Source organism: Mustela putorius, unplaced genomic scaffold (assembly GCF_011764305.1).
Source record: "Mustela putorius furo isolate JIRA1106 unplaced genomic scaffold, ASM1176430v1.1 tig00000056_pilon_pilon_pilon, whole genome shotgun sequence".
Classification (NCBI taxonomy): Eukaryota; Metazoa; Chordata; class Mammalia; order Carnivora; family Mustelidae; genus Mustela; species Mustela putorius.
Genome location: NW_025421263.1, coordinates 10,921,648 through 10,941,480, shown reverse-complemented (window position 1 = coordinate 10,941,480; position 19,833 = coordinate 10,921,648).

Below are 19,833 nucleotides of genomic sequence, written 5' to 3'. Positions count from 1 at the left end.
ACAAATTTGTAGACTAAAAAGTCTACAAATAACCTCAACAATGAATAATTGTTGAGGTTATTTGTAGACTTTTTTATATTCAACATCTTGTTAGAGATTTTATTTACTTACTATAGCCACATGCATGATTATCAATCAACTGATATTTATTGGCCATCATTTAAGTCTAACACAGCTCAACAATATCTGGATTCCATTTCTTTAATAACAGTTCTCATTAAGCATATTGATTTTTTACTATGGTTTCAATTTAATCTCATATGATATGCAATAAGGGGGGAAGAAAAAGATGAGAGGCAACACATATTTGGTCATTGTTTAATCTTCATGGATTAAACAAATATTGCTTTAACTAGTACACTTTTCCAGCCAATCAGTTAAATGCTGAGGGTATACCTATAAGAGACATCATTCCAGTTTGAAAATCTCACAGATAGAAGGAATCAAAAAAGAACACAACTACATTATATTTAATAATGCAGTGTGAAAGTTTCATAAATGCAGATCTTCCACAACTTATGGTGAGGTTACATCCAATAAAACCAATGTAAATTGAAATTATCTTAAGTGGAAAATACATTTAACTAACCTACTGAATATCATAGCTTTGCCCAACCTACTGTAAATTCACTCTAAACACTTACAGGTGCCTACAGTTAGGCATACTCATCTTACATAAAGCCTATTTGATAATGAAGTGGTGAACAGCCCATGTAATTTACTGAAAGTGAAAAATAAATGACTGTATGTGTGCAGAATGATTTTAAGTGTATGGGTTGTTTGTCCTTATGGTTGCATGTTTGACTTGGAGCTGTGGCTCACCGCTGCTGCCCCATATCACCAGGGAATATTAGAATGGCACAGTGCTAGCCCAGGAGAACATCAAAATTAAAATTTGAAGTACAGTGTTTACAAGATGTATATTGCTTTCACACCATGGTGAAGTTGCAAAATAGTAAGTTGGAGGCCATCTATACATATATTTGTTTAATCTATCTGCAAATATATAAAGAATAGTAAAGGGAAGTCAAATTTAAGTTGCAGAGTCACAGAAGACTTCTAAGAATACACTAGACTTGCAGTGGAGTTAAGAACTAGGTGAAGGAGTGACAGACAGGTATTTCGAATAAGAGTACCAGGTGGTGGGTATTATAGAGGGCACGGATTGTATGGAGCACTGGGTGTGGTGAAAAAATAATGATACTGTTATGCTGAAAATAAATAAATGAAAAAAAAAGAGTACAGCAGGCTTGAGATAGCATGGTATAGTTAATGGAGTTACATATAAGAGTTAGCAAAGATAATAGATTAATAAAGGGCTTCAAATTATTAATATATTGATAAAGGATTTAAATATATTAAATAAAATCAGGTTTTTGCATTTGATTATAGAGGTTTACATTTATACTTAACAACATATAACACAGTGATGATGATGGATAGATACTTAATATTTACCAAGTATTAAAATGTATCATTTAAAAATATATAATATATTAACTTCTCAACACAAGAGAAACATATTTATACTCATAACCAAGATGATGTTTAAATTGATTTTTAACTGAAGAATTTCAATGATAATTTTGGTTTTCTTCAGTCACCTTGGTCCATATTTACAGATAGAACCAAAATTTAAACAAATAATACATCTATAAAATTTTAAGCAACTTTTCAGTTTCATATCAAAGGAGACTATCAAGTGCCATTTGAAGGATATATAACTAATGCCAGTTGATCTTACAGATCTCCTAAAATACATACCATTCATTTCGCAGTAGACTTTTCATTGCCTTCTAATTATAGTTAACTTCTTCTTAACCTTTTAAATAATGTCCAGCTTGTAAGAGCTATATATTGCTACCTAGTTTATTTTTAAAAAAAACTGATGGGGAATTCTATGGTAGAATTGCTTCACAGCCACCATCAATCATAAGGTTCAAAATAAAAATCTTCTTATATAATTTAAGGCATAATAGGTGAAGATTGTTTAATATAGAAAGGCAACTCATCACTTTAACATTAATTGTTAATTCTTATTTTATTTTTCTTTCCCCTTTTGTGCAAGAAGCAAAAGTTACAGTTTAATGTAAAGAAATAGTATCATCGATAGTTTGGCTATTGTGGACATTGCTGCTATAAACATTCGGGTGCACGTGCCCCTGGGGATAAAAATATATGTTCATAAAAAATAAAAAATTAAAAAAATAAAAAATAAAATAAAATAAAAAGAAATAGTATCATTGATATCTCTGTCTTGTAACAGTATTCATATATGCTATTGATATTATCATTCTGAGTACTCTACGTTTTAGAGAGGGAAATTTAAGGTTATTAGAAGTAATTAGCCAAAAAGAAAAAAAGTTGTAAAATTCAATTTTGTTGTTCCTTCAAGGATTTGTTATTTCATTTCTATTAGCAGGATTTTGGCAGAAGTTGGGATTTTATCATATATTTTATTTCTAACTGTATACATTATTAAAATAAGACAAAAACACTACTAATAAAGAACACTTAAAAAAAACTTTTGTTCATTGAAGGAACTTGATATAGAGGTATGTGAAATCAGTTATATTAGTGAAGCATGTTAATTGGCAATGCTTCTATATTACTGTTTTCCTACTGAAAATAAATTATATTTATAATAGATAACTCCAGTAAACATTCTTAAATTTATATAACCAATGTTCAAATATATTTATGCTGACATTATTGTGATTTATAAGACCTCCTTTTAAGGGGGAAAATGCATTGTGATTCTATAATTTTTGTCTAAAAATAATTAACTAGCTATTGTCCCAAAGATAAATATTAATTCATCCCTTATTTTATTCATTTCTATTCCACTATGGCATAAGTAAGTCTAACTATTTAGCTGGAATGTGATCCTTTGATAACTTACCAATGAATGTTTACAAAGTTAACAAAGATATATGAATTAATAGCAGGGGACATATTATATGGTCTATGATCCTTGAGTTTATAGATTTAAGAGTTATTTTAATTTATGGTAAGAAAAACTGGCAGCAAAAATAAAGACAATCTTCAGTGTATGAGGTGAACAAGGGCAATATAATTTTTAGAGTGAAACAAACTGGGCTAACCCTGATTGCAAGATGTTATGATGTTGTTTCATATTTTGGGTTAGGGTAAACAAGGGGGGGGGCATCTGCCTGATGGTCTAGAGTCAATTGCTTGGGACTATGTGTGTTACAAAGATATGTAATAATGACATATCTTCCAAGACCATCTTGACATATGGGCTAATACTTCCACCTAAAGATTACTCAATTCTCTAGGGTTGTAATTTGTCCATTAACTACTTATTAGGTCACAGACCCTATGAATATGCATGTGAATGCAAATGATTTCTGTTCTATGGAAAAGATAACTCCAAAATAATAATTAACCACTTTGTGTTAAACTTCACAAACTTACATTAGCATGCCTTAAATGATATAGATATCTTCTGTTCCAATGGACTTTAAGCTGTGTTTACCATCTTTCTTGTTCCCTCATTAATGAGATAAAAAATATCTTTGTTTTCTGTTAATTTTATATGTTTTTTGGAATTGTGTTTTAACTCTTTTAAAGTTATAGTTCAACAGTGTTTTAAGCTCCAAGCATCTACGGTTCCTATAGACTCCAGCATGATATTTTGGTAAAATGTGCTATTCATTTCCAGCAAGTTAGCTGAATAAAAGAAGGAGCTATTATTTATGCTATTCAGTGATAAAATTCTGCATTGGAAACAACATTTATTTTTTCTTCTTTGTGGGGTGGGTGGAAAGAATTTAATTGCCTTTGCTGTGTTGAAACATTAGAAACTTTAACATAATCCTTGCCCCAAAAGAGAGATGCACCCATGAAACACTGAAATTACTGCTCTGTCAGTTCCTTGGTAATTGAATGTTGGCAAGGCATGAAATCTCACTAAGTCACAACTTTTTTATTTGTAAAGAAAATAAAAGATCTTCCAGCAACTTACCTTATAGATTTGTGAAAAATTCTATTAAATGAAACATATATCTTTAAATTAACATAAGATAGGTAGTAAAAATTTAATAAGATTAGTTTTCCTTCCTTCACAGGAACATTTACTCCATTCATTCCTTTTGTCCTCACTAAAATTCCCTTGTTCATTCGCTAATAAAATTTTATCCTATTATATCTGAATATTTTATTAAACAAAGAACCAAAAAATCAACATTTGAATAAATTAGAAGTATATATAACACCAATGAATATTTCATAAGACAATGTAATATTCACCTTCTAAATGAAAAACACAAAATTAATTGTCAAGAAAATGTTCTTTTTATTTCAGTCTCTTAATATTACATGTAATGTGTTTTTCTTGACACAAACATAGTGGAATATGCAAGTTATAATCTGGTGAAGAATACCCAAAAGAATACAATTACATTAACAGAAAGATATAACTGGTCATGTAATTTACTTTGAAAATAAATCTTACTAACCTCTAAATGATACCAGTTTTCAAGATTTTGAAACAGTACACACCTATCTCTGAATATACCATTGCAACTATGTTTCCTTGAATCTACTGTCCTCTAAAAAAAACATATAAAAAAAAAAGTTACCTTTGTGCAGTGGATTGGCAATCAGTTAAAATGCATTGTTTTGTTGCAGTTGAAGTTGACCTTGTCTCACACTAAAATAAATCTTATATGAGCCAACTAAAAATTCAATATATTTCTAAATTGGAAGTAGCTTTAAATGAGAGAAATTAAGATACAATAAATCAAGAATAAATTGAAATTTAAAAGGAAATGCCTAAGTTCCCACTTAAATACTATGCTGAAATCTCTTATACAATTTGCTTTAATTACCAAGTTTATTCAGGTAGAAGTTTGATTTGAAACTATACTTCTTAAATGAATAATTAATATAAACTTTTTTTATTATTGAAGTTGTCTAGTCAAAACACTGTGGTAATTGTGTAATCCTAAAAAGGCTATCAGGTACTTTGAATAATACTCATGTCATTAAATAAATAAAACAACAAAGCACCAAGTATCAAATTATTGTTGTGGGTCACATGTGGGTCATTCTATGATTGATAGAAGAAAAAATTATGAATTGTGGACCAAAATATTGATGGGGAAGTTCACACTTTGGCCTTAAAGAATTAAGAGGAACAGAATAATTCTAAATAGCATGCAGTAACTTCAGTTAGAAGGACATTTTATGAAGGCAGATATGGACAAATAATATACAGGAAATTTAGCATCAACCAGCTCCATTGCCATAGTGATTCTTAGTAGAAGATAATAGTGGGGAATTAAATTTTCTTGACTCTAAATCAATACTGAAAAATGCCTGGATCTATCTGATAATATCAATTTGGCCTGTAAGGAATTCATTTGCTTAAGTTTTGCTTATTTGTGTGTTATTGAGCAAATATGTTACAGAAATGTTTGGGAAAGACAAGATGACATTTTGTGTCAAATTCCTATTAATATAACAGGTACAGATTACAAGTGAAGGTCTGTCTCTTTCACAAATACACAAGAAGCTATGTTCTGTCAACAAATCAGGGAACAAGCAGAAACAAAATAGGACTCAAAAGCTTGGGTCCTAGTAACTATTGTGTAGTACTATTAATACTATATAGTACCTAGTACCATTGGTAAAAATAGAAGACTCTTGTGAGTTGGTTTCTTGTTGGAATTAAAATATGGTATATATATAATGTAATTTACCTTGAAAATAAATCTTATTAACCTCTGAATGATACCAGATTTCAAGATTTTGAAGCAGTACACACCTATCTCTGAATATACCATTGCAACAATGTTTCCTTGAATCTACTGTCCTCTAAAAAAAATTTTAAAAAGAATATACACACACACACACACACACACACTTATGTTGACTTTGAAGTCATCCTCTAGAAGATGTTCTATAGGATGTCCTCTAGAAAACATGTGTAGGGGCGCCTGGGTGGCTCAGTCATTACGTGTCTGCCTTCATTCAGCTCAGGTCATGATCCCAGGATCCTGGAATCGAGCCTTCATCGGCCTCTCTGCTTGACAGGAAGCCTGCCTTCCCCTCTCCCACTCCCCCTGCTTGTGTTCCCTCTCTCACTGTGTCTGTCAAATAAATAAAATCTTAAAAAATAGAAAACATGTAGTTTGAAGACACAAGATTTATTGTTCGTATTTATAAAAATTTAACCAAGTGTAAAATGATTCATACGTTCAATCACTGTTACTTGCTGTCTTGGAGATCCTTCAAGTTTCCAGTTACAGTTATGGTTTCGAGATTGCTTTAATTGAGTTTCAGTTTTATCTTAAGAAATCTACTTATTTCATCTCTCATACTTATAGTGAGAAAGGTATCAATATCCCAGTGTTATGACAAGAAAGGCTCAAAGAAGGTAGATAACTTCAAGGGCTGAGTTGAGCTGGAGCTTCCTCAGCTGCTAGGTGTCATAGAAACTGGTTGACAGAACAAGCAAAAATGACAGTAACATGCAAGTCTTTAGTGGCTTAGGGTAAAAATATAAGCAAGAGCCTAAATTAAATAAAATGCCAAGTGTCTCACTGTTCTATTTTTCTCCATGATGTGACACCAGTCAAGGGTCAAATGGATCAGTGCATACATGGTGAATTGCTAGCCAAAATGAAGTAATTGCCTCACTCCCAAGAGAAGCTGAACAAAATGATCCTGCAGTTTTATGGACTTGGGTAGAGGAGGGGAGGGATAGTTAAGGGCTAGGAGTGACAAAGTACTAAATACTGAATCCAGAGTAGAAAAAATATCTTCCAGTCCCTGCCCCACCCTTTTCCCCAAAAAGAGGTCTCAGCAGAGGTGCCTGTCAGAGGTGCTTCTGAGAGAGGTTCCTGATGCAGGTACCTAATGGAGGTGCTTGGGACTAGTAATATAGATAAGAGCATGGCTGGCCAAGTTTTTGACTGTAATTTTCTATAGAGATGGCAGTGCCCGGGCTGTGCTCCAAGTCTGGTGTGGGAAAGACAGCTTTCCCTTGCAAGGTCTGCCAGGCAGAATCTTTGCTACTGCCTGTGGTCAGACCTGAAAGATCATACATTGATTTCTGACCAGGAAACAGACTCCTCAATAACTTGGGCAACCCAAAACTTATACCTTAGCTTGAAAAAAAAAAAATCGATTTTCTTCTACTTAAGATTGCTCTCCTCATCAAAAACATTTTTTGTAAGTTACCTATATAATGATTTCCTATAATATCTTGTAATTTTACTATTCCTTACTAATAAAATATGTTTGGAAATGCTTGCTACAACTTGAGATAGAAAACGGAGCTGGAGTAGAGATGTAGATGGTAGTCTAATAAGCCACTTGAAAATGATGAAAGGAGGAAGGAATTCCTTGTGTGAGACCTATGTTAGACCTCCATAGGCTTCTGCTACCTGGATGTACCCTAAAGAATTACTGATCTATAGAAATAAAACAAACTTAGATTTTACTAATGATTCATTAATATCATGTCTTTCTACTTTGTCTAACACATATTATATATATGTTGCCTTAGCTCCCTCACTATATTCCAAGGTTTTTGCTTATTGACAGTGCTTCTCAGTTAAAATATTGTGTACCATACAATAACCAAAGTGATACCTTCATTGGAAGTTCCCAATAAATACTATTGAGTTGGATATACTAAGCAATCAATAAGATACAGAGCTTTATTGGTCCTTGAGACCAGTGACTTTTTATTTATTTTTTATTTTTTTATTTTTTGGTACATCCAGGTAGCAGGATAACATGGCTGTCCATTAGTAGTCTGAATCTTGACATCTGAAATGAGTAAGTGACAAATTGTAATCGAGGGCTTAAGATTGGCACAGCTAACCTGATAGGAAGTTCAAAGGAATAAATTACTAATTAGAAATGAAGGTTTCAGATTGAGATGCATTATAAAATTAAAACTTAGATTTCATTGGGATTTAATGTTACCCCTAATGGACTAAAGTGATTTCCAATGTCCTTTTTGGCATCACTTGGCACATTAAAAGTAATATGGCTGTCATTCATCTTTGGTTAATCTGAGGAAGTAAAATGATTATACTTTGAAATTATGTTTTATATAGTAATTTTTCTTTAAGCATAATTTAAAAACTGGAGCTGCCAATTGTGTGTTTCCTTTAAGCAGTTTTTATAATTGTGATCATGTTTCTGATTGGAGTGTGACATTTCCACCGTAAGAAATCCTTTAGACTCATCAGGGCCTATTGATATTTTAAGTTCAATTCGTTGTGTTTTTGCAACAACTTCCTAAAACTAAAATATTCTCCATAATTCAAGACATAGAGATTATAGATTTTCAAATCCAATCAGTAAAATAAAAACACGTTAGGGAAATCAACATTTTTGGAGTGCCTATCACATGATAGACACAGTGCTAAAAAAAATTATAGTAAATTGTTTCATTCAATCAGGATATCCAATCATGATATTCAAATTCAGTAAGGAAAGGTGCTCCCCAATTAATGTATGAGAAACTGAGGCTAAGACACTGATTTAACCAAAATCATACAAAGGGGGCTAGAAGTAAAGCCAGAATTAAGAACCAGATTTGGTGCTTGCTTGACAGTGCATAAAACTACATTGGAATGGCATAGAGATTAGCATGTCCCTGGTGTAAGAATGACACACAAATAGAGGAAGCTTTCCACTTAAAAAAAAAAAAAAAAGCCAAATTTGTTGACTCCTAAGTTATATCATTTTGTCTATATACAAATGTTTTGATTCATGCCTAATCTTCCTTGTGTATTACATTTGAATAAAAAATGAGTTATTTTGTTATATGTTGCCATCATAAAAATATTCCAATCTATATCTGTGTAATAGTATTAGTATAAATTCAGAATTTTTATAATAATTTGTATTTCAGATGTGAAATTATGCTTTGTTATCTATAGAATAAAATACTATTACTTTAGTTAATTCCATTTTTATACTCCAGAAACATATTTGATAATGTCCAGTTATCATTTGAAAAATCATCTGATTATATACTATTTATGCCTTAGGTCCTAAAGTAATAGATATAAAAATATGGTAAATTATGAAAAGTTAATTCAATGTAATTAACCATTAAGTTTTCTGAGGGTCAATATTTTACACAGAGTATCTGATAAAAACACATTTCCTAAAATTATTATAAAATACTGCTATTAAAAACTGATAAATATGGAAAAATGGTTAATTTATTAAGACTATGATTTTCATGTGATTAAAGAGAACTTTTTGAAGGCTATCATTTCCATATGATGGGTATTTTATTGTGTTCTCCCATTAATGAAAAATACCGCATGCTATTGACAATCAGAGAGTTAGGACTGCTGTTCTCTTACTCGACTCCAACTGCAGCTGCTGTGATGCGGGCCAAAGAGGCCCCACACAGCTTACATGTTATTCATCACAACACCTGCTTTTCTGCTTTTTCCAGTCCAGACAGCATCAGGCTTCTGCATAAGATTCCAACTAAAATTTTGTATACAGCAAAAATGTCCATAGAACAGACACTGATACAGATTAGAACTAAGAATACTTATTTTAATCTTGCAATAACATCAGTCTTTCTTGTTCTAGATGCTTAAATTACTGCCGAGTATTAGATGACATTTTTTTTTCACAAGCAGTGCAAAGTTTTCTATTGTGAAAGGGAGTTCTACTATAAGCACTTTAATGAGCACACAGAAATTAATTAGCTTACATTGAAGGATGAAAGTTTTTAATGTGCTGTGGTTAAAAAAACAACAGACACCTTAACTATAAAGAACAAACTGATAGTTGCCAGAGATGGGGGAATGGCTGAAATAGGTGATGGGTAGGATTTAAGCAGTATACTTGTGATGACCACTGGGGGTTGTATGGAAGTGTTCAATCACTATATTGTACACTTGAAACTAATATTACACTGGAATTTAATAAAACTAACTGGAATTTAAATAAAAATGTGGGGAAAAAATAAAAAGTATTTTTAAAAAAGGGGAAAGCAATAGAAACCTATTACTATAAATCTGTAGCTCTATTCATAATATAAAGCAACTTTAGTAAGTATCTATATATAAGAATGAAAAAATACATTATAAAATCATCAAATTGGAAGTGCACATAACTGTGTATCCCCTCTAATTATTCTCTGAATTATTATATCAGAAGATATCCTGAATTTCACTCCTTAAAATGAATTACATTATTATAGCTATGGATATACGAAGAGAAAAAGACATGAAGAGAAAAATTAAAATATCAAAATCAAAGTGCTTCTCTCTGGATTTCAGGAAGTCATTTAGGCTTTTAAAACTTTACAAGTAGTCCTATTAATATAAAAAAGTGGGGAGGATAAAATTTAGTGCAGTCAATTATGGAGTAGAGGTCCACACTTCAATTTGGCAGATAGGGGAAACTCAAAATATGAATGGAGTTACTGCTGTTATCCTTTAGTAATTGCTTCAAATGTATTTTCTTAATTAGTAATAACTACCTTATCTTTTATGAGGAAGCATTTATCTTCTCCACTGTCTTTGCCTTATGTAAAATAGCATGTAATCAGTATTGGAAAATTTCACTTTTGTACATTCATCCTTGTAATATTTCTCATCACTTAAAAATTTCTCTTGCAAATTTGATTGCCTAAGAGCTTATGTGAATTTAATTAAAGAGAAATAATAAATTTGTGATGTATAAGCAAGTCCTTGGGAGTTCTACCATGTCAAATATCTCAAATATATTAAATTAAGGCTCTCCAAGCAAAGGATTCAAGATATTCTGGAAAGTCTCCTCTTAGAGGTTCCACTTAATGAGGAAATAGCCTTCATTAAGAGAGGAAGAGAAGAAATAGCCTTCTTTAAGAGAAGAAATAGCCTTCATTAACAGAAATGAAGAGATATTTATAATTGACTTGAAATATATCATGCCAGAAATCAATCTTTTGAGATATGAAATACATTATCATGACTTTATTATTTTCCTTTTTTAAATTTATTTCTTCTTTTGTGAACCATGTCAGACACACACAAATACATGTACTATTAAAAACTAAAATTAAAACTAGTTTAAAGTAAACTCTTACCAAAAATTATACAGGGGTGTCTGGGTGGCTTAGTCGGTTTCTTGGTAAGGGTCCAACTCTTGGTTTCAGCTCAGGTCATGATCTCATGGGTTGTGGGAATGAGTCCTTGTGGAGCTCACCCTCAGCGGGGAGTTGGCTTAAAGATTCTTTCCCTCTGTCACTCCCCCAGCTCATGCTCCCTCTCAAAATAAATAAATAAGTCTTTTTAAAACATTACATAGGAAATTGTTTCATCGTTAACATAATACTTCACTATATTCTGACAGGCAGAGACTTCATTTAACCAATATAAAAACTATAAATAATCTTGAACAATCATAATATATTTTATAAGGAGTTCAGGTACAATAAAAATTTAAATTTTTTGAATGCATGATCATTTGGTGGTCGTTTATTTAATTTAATTCCACAGGAATGTTGAAAGAAAAATGGAGTAATTTGAATGAATGTATGTCTGTAAATTATGAGGATTTTAAAATTAAAAAACAAAATAAAAATTCTCCTTTTAGTCATGGTTTTGTCATTTTTGTTAGTGCAGTTGAGAATGAGGACAACAGTCTTCATTAATATAATTTCTAATTGGATCCAGTATCTTATAAAATAAAACATGGGCCAAGAAGTTGAGAAAATTCCTACGGTCTAGGTTACATTTCAGCTGTAACTTAAGGTACAACTGTGTTTGTGTGTATTTACTTATAATTTTAACTGCCACCACCCCTTGTGATGCTTGATATTTCTGTGAACATATCAGAAAACTCTAGAAATAAAGCTAGGAATGTAACTGAGGCTTTGTGCCTCAAAAATCTATCCATATGTTTAAAAAAGAGCACTTTAAGCGTTGATCTAAACAATATTTCTCATGCTGAAGACATAAATGTCTGAATTACATGTATTTTCACCTGATACTTGAAACTTCATAATTTGGTCCTAACATCAGTGAATACTGGCATGACTCTTTCTTTCTTATCTCTGCTTTTCTTTCTTTCCTTTGACTTCCTGTACCTTTTAGAAACTCCAGTACAATATTGAATGAAAGTGATGATAATGGGAATTTTTCTCTTCTTACCAGTCTCTAAAGGAAGCTTTAAGGCTTTAACCCTTAAATACGATGCTTACTTGAGGCATTTTGAATATCTTTTGGCAGATAAAGGATGTTTATTTTATTCTGAATGTTCTGAAAATGTTACCATTGATGATTTTAGCAAATGTGTTATTTTTTCAGCAGTTATTAGGATGGTCTTATGAATTTTCTTTTTTAATCTTTCACTGTAAGTTGATTTTTATATCTAACAATCTCAATTTCCTGAATAAAGCATCTTTGGCATGACTTATTGTCATCACCAAGATATCCCTTATCAGATTGAGGTAGTTATCTTCTGCTCCTAGTATTCAGAGCATTTTATCATTAATGAGAGTTGAAAATTGTCCAGAAATTTTTTCTTCATTTATTAAGGTGATAATGCTGTTCTGATAATTTAGGAGATTATGTTGTATTAAGGTTTAACTAACTTTTCATTCCTGGAATAAGTACTTGGTCATACTCTATTATTTTTTATATATTATCATTTATATATGTCGCTGCTTTCAAGTACTAATATTTTTTCCATTTTATTTTATTTTATTTCTTTCCAGCATTCATTGTTTATGCACCACACCCAGTCTCCATGCAATATGTGCCTTCCATAATACCCATTACCCCAAATAGTAATATTTTAATAAAAATTATTATGTCTATATTTATGAAAGTCTATCATTTTTCTATTCTAGTAACATTTTTGTCATGCTGTGATAACAAGGTTTTTCTGAGTTCATAATATATATTGAGGTGTGCCTTCTTCTTCTACTTATGGAAGTCTGTGTAAGATTGGTATGTCACTAGTAAAAATATCTAAACTCTGAACATTCTTTGTGGGGGAAGATTTTGATAATAAATACAATTCTTGAGAGACATAGAGTTATTCATATTTTCTATTTTATCTCCTGTTGATTGACTTAATGAGTGATTTTTTAAGCAATTTGTCAAGTATTCTAAATTCCTATTTTTTTAATTTATGGACATAGAGTGTTGTGGACACCTGGGTGGCTCAGTTGATTAAGTGGCTGCCTTCGGCTCAGATCATGATCCTGGTGACCTGGGATAGAGTCCCACATCGGGCTCCTTGCTCGGCTGGGAGCCTGCTTTGCCCTCTGCTTCTGCCTGCGGCTCTGTCTGCCTGTGTTCGCTCTCTCTCTCTCTCTCTGACTAATAAATAAAATCTTAAAAAAAAAAAAAGAGTGTTATGGAAAACATGACTTTATTATAGGGGCACGTGGGTGTCTCAGCCAGTTAAGTATCTGCCTTCAGCTCAGGTCATGATTGCAAGGTCCTGGGATCAAGCCCCAAGTCAGGCTCCCTGTTCAGTAGGGAGCTGGTTCCCCCTCTTCCTCTACCATCCCCCCTCAATGCTTGCTCTCTCTCTTTCTTTATCTCTCTTTCAAATAAAGCAATAAAATCTTTTAAAATGACTTTATTATAACTTTAATGTCTTTACCATCTGTAATAATAGCATCTATTTAATTTAGATATAAGAGGTGTTGTCTTTGATCAATTTTATGAATCTTTTCAAATACTAAATTTTGCTTTGCTAATTTTTCTGTTTTCATTTTATAGTATTGGTTGCTGCTTTTGTCTTTATTTTCCCTTCTATTTAATATGGATTTAATTTGCTTATATATTCTATCTTCTTAAGGTGTGATCTTAGCTAATTTAAGCTAAATTTTTCTTACTTTCCTATATACCATTTAAATATACATGCACCATATTAGCTGCAACCCACATATTTTGAAATCCTATATTTTAATTATCATTTACCTTGAAACATTTTCTAAGTTGTGTTTTTGGTGATACACACACGCACACACACACACACACATATATGTGTATATGTGTAATATATAATGTGGTATATATACTATAATATCATATATGATTTATATTGTATAGATTTATATTTATATATTATATATGATATTTTATATACTATATAAACTTATATATGATATATTTATTACTTATATATTTATTTTCAGCCTGAAGAAACTCTTTTAGCATTTTTTATACAGTAAATAAACTTGTAATTCTCCATTTTGTTTATCTGAACATGTCTCTACTTTTCATCTAGAAAGGCTATTTTTATCAGATATATAATTCTGTGCTCATAATTTTATTTTCACTTCATTTCATAATACAAAGATTCCATTCTATTGTTTTCTGACCTCTTTTTCTTATTTTGTGTTCTTGCTAATAAGAATGAAGTAGTCAATCCCATTATTGTTTACTATATCTAGTATGTTACCTCCCCACCCCCACACCTGCTTTAAACATTTCTTCTTTATCTTTTAATTTCTCAGTTTGACTGTAATGTGCCTGAGTATCATTATTACTTGCTTTACATTTATCAAGTTTCATTTTGTTTAGTTTCTTGGATTCATAAATTGATATTGTCTTGTAAATTTGGGGCCAGTAAATACTTTTTTCTATTCATATTTCCTCTCTTCTTTCTGTTAGTATTAAAATTGCATATGTATTTTTTAAAAAATATTTACTTATTTATTTGAGAGAGAGAGAGAATGAGAGAGAGAGAGAGCATGAGAGGAAGGAGGTCAGCGGGAGAAGCACACTCACTGCAGAGCAGAGAGCCCAATGTGGGACTTGATCCTGGGATTCCAGGATCATAACCTGAGCTGAAGTCAGTCACTTGAACTAAGCCATCCAGGCATCCTAAAATTGCATATATTTTTACAGTTATTTTTTCCACAGGTCTCCAGGACCCTGTTAAATTTTATTTAATGTTTTTTCTGGGAGCATAATTTCTATTTAAATGCATTCAAGTTACTGGAGCTCCCCTAGGGATTATCAATCTGATACTAATTCTTTTGATAACTATTTAATTCTATATGTTGAGTTTTCAGTTCTTATTTTTGTTTTAATTTGGAGTTTTTGTTACAGATATGTGTGCATACACACACATACACACACATATAAGATTGCAGCTGAAATGATTTTTCTTGTCATTCCTTATTTCCTTTTGACTCTTTGATTGTATTTATGATATCTTATGTTAAGTCCTTATTTACTTACTGCATATTTAGGTCATTTAAGTGTCAGTTTTTATTGACAGATTTTTTTTTCCTTGAGTTTGGTCATCTTTTTCTATTTGCCTATCTGGTTAATTTTTCACTGGATAGTGGACAATAAGAAAAATAAGTTATGGACACTATGGATTCTCTTTTTTTTTTTTCCTCTGAAGAGTCCACTCCCCCCCCCCACTCACACACCACAACCTTATAGGCAGTTATGTGAGCAGTCTCAAATTCCAAACTCTCTTGCCTTAGGCAGTAGTGAGAAGTTCAACTCAGTTTCCCCTGCATAAGCATAGTTGAAAATGGAAGTTAAAAGGGACTTAGACATAGGAAGAAACAATTGGCTTGAGAATGCAACTGAAGTATTGGAGACAGGAGATTAAAATAGATATTGTAGCCTTCCAAGTAAATTTAAAAAGTTAAAACTAAGGTTGTAGTAGAGTAGAAAGTGTTATGTTGTTGTTGTTTTAATTTTGTCTGCTCAACATTTCTTTATCTTTGAAGATATCCATCTCCATGACTCATTGTCCATGCCTTTCGATGAAGTTGACTTCATCCTTAGTTCTAGATGGAGCACACATAACTTAGTCTATTCACCAAAACATGCAGTCATCATCAATCCTAGGTTTTGGATGAAATGATCAATCTGTTGAGCTCTTTCTGTCCTGCCCAGATGTATAAAGACATACTACAGAGGTCATATCTTGAGAAATTCTGTTATGGAAGCTATCGTGTGGATAGATAGAGTCAGCTTAAAAATGAAAATATCATATTAAAAACCAGAACAGAGTTACAGAAACAAGAAAATATCATATCTTGATGACATCCATTGCTATCCAGGACCCATTTGTACCCAGAGGTAATTTCCAGGTGTTAACATTGATATTAACAGAATACCTGAAAAAATGGAGGAAGGATAATGCAGTGAAAATGCATGAAAAATATTGTGATCAAAACAATTGAAAACTAAAGTAGAAATTGTCCCTGATTACACATTGTCTTTACTAGGGGTTGAATGCAACTACAAATAGCAGAAAACTAAAAAACCAGTGCCCTAAATAAATAAGGAGGTGTTTATCTTTCATGCGCAGGCTGGGATTTGGAATGATTGATCAGCTATGGCATCAGGAACCAGGCTTCTCCATTTCTCAATCTGTACCTTCCTTTGTGAGAGTTCATGTAGCCATTTTAGGTGAATACAGAAAGAAAGTGGAGGAGGAAATGATAACAAACTTCCTAATATTTCACTTGGATAATTTAATCTTTTGGCTAATTTTTAATTTTTGCTTCTACATCAGATAATGCCATGATAAAAAAGGGCTTGACCTGAACATTGGCATAAGCCAGTAAATAAGGGCTTTTAAACATGCTGGAGATAAAGGAAGACATTTTATTTTTTTTTTTGTTGTTGTTTTTTATTTTTTTAAGATTTTATCAATTTATTTGAGAGAGAGACCACTGGAGAGAGACAGAGGGAGAGAGAGAGAGAGAGAGAAAAAGTGCAAGTGCAAGTGGAGGGCAGAGGGAGAAGCAGGCTTCCCTCTGTACAAGAAGCCCAACATGGGGCTCTATCCCAGGACTCTGGGATCATGACCTGAGCTGAAGGCAGACACTTAACTGACTGAGCCACCCAGGACTCCAAAGGAGGACATTTTAGAAAAGGAATGACAAAAGGAAATATGAGATAGTATAGATAAGAAAACTATTTCCTTTGTGGAAATAAAGGGGAGTTAGTTTGCTTGTTTTCCATTAAGAAAGGCAAAAACAGGGGTGCCTGGTGGCTCAGTGGGTTAAGCCTCTGCCTTTGGCTTTGGTCATGATCCCAGGGTCCCGGGATAGAGCCCTGCATTGGACCCTGCTCAGCATGGAGTCTGTTTCTCCCTCTCTCTCTACCCACCTCTCTACCTACTTGTGATCTTTCTCTAAAATAAAAAAAAATTAAAAATTAAAAAATAAAGAGAAAAATGCAAAATATATGGAGAGGGTCTTAAAAATAATTATATATTAAAAATCACCTCTGGAAGATTTTAATTATGACGGGCTTTATTCTTTCCAAGATCTAATGAATAGCTGGCCTGGAAAAAGTAATCCATGTTTTTAAACAAGCACTCATTGAGATTCTGATATAAGTGATATGCACATTACATTAAAAAAAAGGATTATATTTTAAATAAGAGAGGAGAAAAGATACAAGAGCACTACATCTTCTCCGTAAAGTGGATAAAATTTTTCTATGCCTATTATGATAGTTTCATGAGTGAGGCTTGAGGCTTGAGAAAAATTAAAAAAAAAAAAATTGTGAACACTGTGTTAGGAAATTCACAAGATGAATATAGCTTTGTTTAGATGAGTAGTGACTTAAATTATTCTGGTCCATGTTTATCCAGCCACATGCTACAGTCTAGTGTCCACAACAACAAAAATCAAAATGATTTAGTCTAAGAGCATTGTTGGGCTAAAATAATGCAAACTTAATTTCTTAAATATCAGGTGACCTGTCTTAAGTAAAAAACAAATAAGATGGTTATAACTTCTAAACTTAAACTTGTTTATGTTCATTCGTAATGCATACTTTGCCTTGCAAACTACATAAATTTTAAATAGTAATGAATATGTTACAATGCTCCCTTACATAAACACATATAGCAAAATTGGAATGATACAGTGAAGATTACCAATATCAAGCAGACTCCACACGGAGTGCAGAGCCTGATGTGGGGCTGAATCTCATTACGCTGAGATCAACACCTGAGCTGAAATCAAGAGTCAGTTTCCCAAATGACTGAGCCACCCTGGTGTCCCAATAACAGTTTGTTCTTAATCATGATTTGTGTACTGAGCTAAGACAGTATAGGTCCTTTTCTGACCTTTACTTGATGCATGATCTAGACTGAGATTTGGAGCTCTTTCTTCTTTGTCAAATGAAGATGATGAACTTTCAACATGAAATTAAGTTTGTAAAGTGTTTAGATTGGTTCTTGCCACATTTTCTAATATAAAGTAATAAAATCTGAAGATACAGTTAGTAAAAAAAATGAAAAAAGTAAAAGAAAGAATAGAGAATTTATTGCTCTTTTAAAAGTCAGATTACCAGATTACCATATAAGAATATATGATTGCTGAGTAGTAAATAGAATCCAAACAATTTTAAAAGTTGGCTTAATAAAATAATTTTTACAAAAGAAAGCTAAGTGTGTTACATTTAAAAAATGTATTGCTATGATAGCCTAGTAAAATGTTTATATATACACGATTATGGAAAATGTTGATGATGCTGGAAGTATACTGATAGTGTAAATATAGGTAGAACTGAAGAATGGAGAATATTTGTACCATTTAGTTATAATGCTTATTTGATCTAAGGAGGGTAATTAATCCCATTGTCACTTCTTCCTTTTTTTTTAAGATTTTTTAAAAAAAATATTTATTTGACAGAGAGAGAGAGATATCACAAGTAGGCAGAGAGGCAGAGAGAAAGGAAGGGAAGCAGGCTCCCTGCTGAGCAGAGAGCCCGATGCGGGGCTCAGTCCCAGACCCTGAGATCATGACCTGTGCTGAAGGCAGAGGCTTAATCCACTGAACTACCCAGGCGCCCCCCATTGTCACTTATTCTTAACATTTCTTACTGTGCTACATGGATTGATATGCTTACAATGAAAAAAATTAATAATATTTTATTAGATAACAGAAGTATTGCCTGATTCTTTAAATGTTTCTCATGTGTAAGATTTTGATATTTAAATGAGGCAAAAAAAAAATCAGAATTTTTTACCCTAAATATAATTACATTCTTAAAAAAAAATTGTATGTAGCTTTTTGTCTAAATCTCAAAGGAATACTTGGGTTACTAATTATTCAGGACATTTCTATCCTTTAATTTCACCTGATTGCTTCATCTTTGTTGATTGACTATAGTTTCTATTATTTCAATAAATCTCTCTAATTGAGGTTCCATAAGAGATAGTAACAGACACCTGATTTCAATCCTATATCTCAGTTGAAGTTCTCTTTTACTCCCATATTTTTGAGATTGTCGACATCAGATGATGAAAAGGTGTTGATGAATATGTAGAGATTATGAATACTTAGTCCCTGGGAATAAACTTAGTTTAAACATAGTTTATTGTATAATGGATGGAATATAGAAATGATTTGCTTTCAGAGTATAGATAAAAGGTTTATTAGTGAGAATAGATTGTTGGAATATAATTATAAAGACAATGATTGTGATTACTTGCAATTTACCAGAAACTACATGTGTATGTATCATAAAACATAACATTTTTATTCTTACTGATCAGTGAAGGTAGTTTAAATTGTGAAATGGAACACAAGGGTACAGAAAGGAAACTAAGTCCTTCCTGGGTTCTGATTGCAAAATTCTTGCTCTTGTCACTCTGCCAAATGCCTTCTTTGCTTCTACTTTAATGAATGCCTATTTTGTTATGGATAGTATGCTAGAAGATTTACTGACCTAAACTTATTTAATCAAAATAAATTCAGTTTTACAGCCTTAGTGTAAAGGTGAGAAAACTAAGATTCAAGGAGTTTAACTTTCTCAGGATCATATAATTATTAAACATCAGATCATTTGGTTCATACTAGAACAAGCCTGGGAAGTTTAT